Source organism: Solea senegalensis, linkage group LG17 (genome assembly GCF_019176455.1).
Source record: "Solea senegalensis isolate Sse05_10M linkage group LG17, IFAPA_SoseM_1, whole genome shotgun sequence".
Taxonomy (NCBI): domain Eukaryota; kingdom Metazoa; phylum Chordata; class Actinopteri; order Pleuronectiformes; family Soleidae; genus Solea; species Solea senegalensis.
Window position 1 is genome coordinate 242,041 of NC_058037.1, and position 5,726 is coordinate 247,766.

General features: G+C 43.2%; 1 non-coding gene across 1 annotated transcript; it reads left to right on the forward strand.

Moving 5' to 3' along the window:
- The first annotated feature begins 4,396 nt into the window (after positions 1-4,396).
- trnaw-cca lies at positions 4,397-4,468 on the forward strand. The gene has a single exon. It is a non-coding gene; the product is annotated as a tRNA-Trp (tRNA).
- Positions 4,469-5,726: the final 1,258 nt, after the last annotated feature.

Here is a 5,726-nt window from a genome sequence, read left to right on the forward strand (position 1 = left end):
AAGAGAGAATGGGAAGAGAAAGGGTATTATGACAGCGAGGAGAGAAAAGAGAGGGAGCGGGGAGAAAAGAAGGGCAGACAGGGTATTATGAGAGAGTGGGATGAGAGCAGTGAAGGCATTTGGAGTCTTTATTCGCCTTCCTAAGCCACGGGCTCCGCTCCCAATCCGATTGGTTGATATGGCCAGCCATGTAAATGAAATGCAAAGCAGAGAGACCCTGATTTTCCTTTGCCAATTTGTGGGGCCCTTTTCTCTCCTCCTCTGCCAGTGGCTTCGCTTCTTTTATCAGTCTGTCTTCCTTGCAACGTGATGCCTTTCTTCCTCAGTATCACAGTCTGCCTCTGATTCTTCCCCTCTATCTCTCTCTCTCTCTCTTTCTGTGATTTGCCTTTTTTTCCCCTGTAAGAGCTGAACTCTGCACTTCTCTAATGTTCAACTCGGAGGATTTAATCCACCGTGGCTTTTTTTATTTCCAGGGAAACTCCAGTGGTGATTAAGAATATGCTCTTTAACAAGTGTGGGACACTGTTTTGACATTCATGTCCCCTCATACACGGCAAATTATGGGTCATTTGTTCTTCACTTGCACGTCTGACCCTTAATGAACTATTCTGTGCATTATTGGTTTCAATCAAAATACTCTAAATTACTCTCTGGTGTGGCACAGACACACACACACATGCAGTGTCGGTGATGGAGAGCCTCCACTCTCCACCCCCCGCAGAAGGAGGGTCTGTTGACGTTAAACTCTTCCCAGGGGGTAGAACACCAGTAATGGGGGACTGAGGCAGCGTAAAGCCCTAGCTGTGATATTTTAAGCTGCACTTTATTTATTTATTTAATTTACTTATTTTAAAAAAAGGCCCTAATCAGCTCCAGTAGTGTGTAATGTTTTTTTTTATATACACAGGATGGAGCAGGGTGACAGGAGACAAGGAGGGGGCAGTGATGTCACTTTTAAGTGCAGACAAATGTCACAGTCTGTCCCAGATTAGAGATGTCCACCACCACTGTAATCCCTGAAATACTGCCAAAGTGGCATTTCCTTCCCTTTGCACTTTGCTTAACTGAACATGAAGAGATTGGGATGGACAGAGAAATGGTCTGACCTGACTGAACTGCATGTGCTGAAAGAAATGTACATATATACATCAGTAACTATATGGCTGGAAATATGATGAGACACAACTCAGAGCTGCAGCTGAGGATCTTAAGAATGTAGTAAACATAAATGTCTAAGATGAATAAGAGGAGAATATACAGTAGAGTATATGGAAGAGAGGAGAAGTGGTGCAGCAGCGCATTAACTCTTGAATGATTCATTATGCAAACACTGCCACCTGCAGGAGCATGCTTATAGTGCATGTTCATGATGACACTTGCTGTACATCAGAGAAAACTGATGTAATAAGTGCAGTAAGACACAATTACACAATTAAATTCACAATTACTTTACCAAGACCTCAGTTTTAACCAGTTAAAATCAGACATAATCCCTCACTTGTTTCCCACCGAACAACAAGACCAGAAGTGGAAGCTCTGCTGTCAGGAAGTAAACTCAGGTCTCTGTGGTGTTACATCACATGACAAGGTCTTGGTAAGGTCTTTTAGGTTTTAAGGTTATTTGTCTCAATATGATTTAAAAACAGTCATAAAACTTGTAGCAGTTACATCATCAATTCCTACATAAACCGAAGATGACTCATTGAGGGCTTTTGGAAATTAGAAAATGAAGACATGTAATCAACAGAGTGAATGATGGATTTGGATATTTTTTACTGCCACACTGTCATGATTTACACTTAAACAGCACAGAGTCACTGTTAAATAACTGCTAACACTAACGCAGTTCACTGTCAAAACAACACTATTAATGTACTTAATGATCCCACAATAAAGCAATCATCTGTTCATGAAGGCCACCAAGTGTGCTAAATAACTGGGAAAAATGTGTCATTTTATCTTTTGATGTAGACCTGACAACGGTAAGGGGCTTTTTGAGGGATGAAACACAAGTTAAGGGTAAGGATAAGGGCTGCTTGAGAGAGTTGTACGTGTTGTGGTGACCTAAATCTCTTTACACAGTCACATTATGGGGACATCTCGAGTCGCCATGACATAAATGACTACATTTATAATGAAGACATGTTTTAAAGGTAGGCTGAGGTTACAGTTAAGGTTAGGGTCAGGATTAGGATTAGACCAGTAGTAGTTATGGTTAAGGTTAGAGTAAGTCTCCAGAAAATGAATGTAAGTCAATGTAATGTGCCTCTGAAGTCGTGGAAACCAGTCAGTGTGTGTGCGCCTGTGTGTGCTTCAGTTATGAGTAGGGTTAGGGATAAGGCCTTGGTTAGGTTTTCCAAATGAATGGAAGTCAATGCCGAATCCTTAAAAGGACAGCTGCACAAACCTGTGTGTGTGTGTGAGTGTCAAGTGTTTGGTTTGGCCTGCACCCTCTTGTCAAGAAGCTACACAAACACACTCACTCACATACACACACACACACACTCTTCATCCTCTCCTTCCCCGTCCTCCCATCAACCCTCTCTTCATTGGCTCTCCCCTCCACAGTCCTGCCAAGCTGACAGCTCCAAGCTCCATGGAAAATGAGTCTCGCTTGCATTACAATCGCGCGGGACAGATTCCATTAGCACTATCTGAAATTGAGTGCGGGGAGCAGAGAGCGGGAGGCAGCAACGTGTGCCCTTATCAGAGGGAGAGGGTGAGCTCCAACCACAACGTCACTAATCCACCGGGGCGGGAATGTGCACATGGACGCACACACACACACACACACAGAAAGACAACTTTAAGTGAGGACACAAATGGGACTTTTTACATAATGAAGACAACAAGCACCAAACAGAAAGACACACTCCTCAACCCTCAATGCAAAGAAAATTTCCCTTCAGCTAAAGGACATGATGAAACTGGTGGAAAACAGATCAACACTCACTCTCTGTGTCTCTGTAAACGTGTGTGTTTTCATGTCAGTGACAGGTCTGTTCTCTACGACTGCTGAGATTTGAAGCACATCAGTCTTAAGACTTAAGCGTCTCTTGCAGTGTGATCTCTAACCTGCCTGCTTCCCCTCCATACAAACACATTTCTACATGTCTGAGTGACCTCACTGAGCATCTATGTGCAGGGAACCCTGGACTCCCCTCATCCTCATATAGTAATTAAACCTTGACACATAAATTCAAGGGTAAGTGGGAGTGTGATATTAGCTGTATGTGTTGGGGGTTGGAAGGGTTAATCTTTACGTCATGGGGATCTTCCACACACGATCACTCAATTTAAACAGAGCGGAAACACTTTGATGTTTCCAGTCCTCCCTCTGTCATTCGCCCGCTGTCTCTCATTCATCCCTCTAATTTGCTTCATGTCGCCCTCCTCTGTGCCCCACTGATAAGGTGTAATATGAAATGTTTTCAAAATGGCTCTCACCTTCCATGCGATGATAATTGAGTGTGTGCTTGATACAGCCACAAGAGGTGAGGGCTCATCCCCGACCACTGAAGGTGCTGCAGAGTGAGAGGAGAAGCAGTAGAGGTCTTTTCCCCAAACGTGAATATGTGTAGCAGAGAGTCAAATCATATATGTGACACATCCTTGCATCAAACAGACCCAGTGACAGCCCCGTCTCATAAAAGACGACACTAAGTAATGAAGGGAAATACCATCTTCATTAGTTGTCATTTACAGGGATTTACAGCGATGCCTCCTCAGGGCTGGCATTGGTCACGCTGTGAGTGTGAGCAGCAGTGAGAGCGACGATGGCGAGGAAAAGACAGAAATTTGGGAAGACATGGGAATAGAAGAGTGGCGGTAACGTAAGACACCTAAATTGTTTCATCAGCAGTGTACAAACAAAACACAAGACACTCAGATTAACTCAGGCTCAACTATAAACTTCAGGCCTAGTAAAGGTTATCGGAATCCACTAAGGGGAAAAAAAGAGATAGGACACATTAAAGTGCACAAAATTGCAGTGAGAAAAAGATTCTGACAAACCTTATAACATACAGTATGCTCAGCTACTTTATTGACAGAGTAATGTATATTTTAAGATACAAAGATAGTGGTAGAGTATGTAAATAAACCCCATGAAGACATTCTAAAATATGATTTATGTCCTGGACAGGTCACCAGTCCGTCACAGGCCCACATACAGACAACAAACTCTCACACTCAACTTCTGCAGTACTTTTCCTCAAAGCTCTCTTTGCTTGTGTCAAACCAGGTCCCCCCCCAACCTGAACCCCTGTCCACACACACACACACACACACACACCAAAAGAATAACATGAACAACTCGATCAGAAAGGGCAGACTTCACCCCATTCACACAACAGGCCTGTGTTAATCTTAAATATTAATTCGATACATAATAGACTCTGTGGCGCAACGGTAGCGCGTCTGACTCCAGATCAGAAGGTTGCGTGTTCAAATCACGTCAGGGTCAAAATTATTGTGTCATGACCATCAACATAGAGCCACCATAAGCGATAGTGACGTAAGTGTTGGAAATATTTAAAGGCGAAAATAAACAGCCGTTGTGGACTTTGCTCCTATTCTCACAGTGTATATGGATAACAAACTGTCCTGTGTGTCATGCTCCGCCTTCGTCTCCGCCCACGTCTCCACCTCAGCATGCAATCAGCTCACCTGCGGAGGGAGCACACCTGCTCCCAATCTAATCATCAAGCCACTACTTATTTCCTGGTTCTCCGGCCGCTCGTCTCCAGATATAAACGCCACTGCGCTCTGGAAAATATCTTAGTTCTCTTAGTGCTTAGTTTTTATTTGCTTATGTTGTGCTTTTTGTTAACTCCTGTGCTCAGAACTTTTCCCCGCGTGCATGCTTCCACTGATGCCTACCTTCTCTGCCATCTGGATCAGATCTCCGCCTTCACCTCCGGTGCTTCAACAACGTCACAACCAAGGTAACTCTTGAGATATTGCCTGTGTCAGAAAGGTAATACAGTAAATAGCTTAATGCTTTTAATGGTAGTCCAAAAAATGGGTTTGTGTGATTAGGATTTTCTGAATTTAATATGAACAAATATAATTTTAATAGCCTCAGAGCAGACACAGGTCTGTGCTGCCCCATATGATCTCTGGCACCCACGGTTGGGAGCCATGGACAAAAATACAGGGTCAAGTTGTTTTCTCATTTGAGCAAAATGTAGAATTACATATTATTGATAGTCAGCCCTCGGGTTACAAGCCTTTCCTCTTGACCATGGGATGCCCATACTACTACAAAGACTATGTCATTTTTGACATATACCTGGATTTTCCGTATCTTATCATACTTTTATTATATGATACATATGGTATATTATACATTCTGAAGAAGACTCAAACTATTCCTCTCTCAGGTGAGAAGACTCCTCAGCTTGAAGATTAGAGATAGATGTAGCCTACAATAAACTGGAAGGCAGGTGTTGGAACATATTCTCTGCTCCCTGAGTGGGAGACGACTTCCTGGAACACAAGACGGGCAGGATTAGCAACCTACTGCTACAACATCACCTCCCTAACAGGATAACACAGCATAATAAACTCCATAAAATAATCAAACTTATTACAACTCTTAACCCCATGTTTAAGACATCCTGCTCGGCTTATGCATGTGTGTGTGTGTTGGCATCCGCTGCTCGACGAGCCACAAAAGAGAATAATGCTGTAAGACTGGAGAACACAGGACAGCAGCTTGT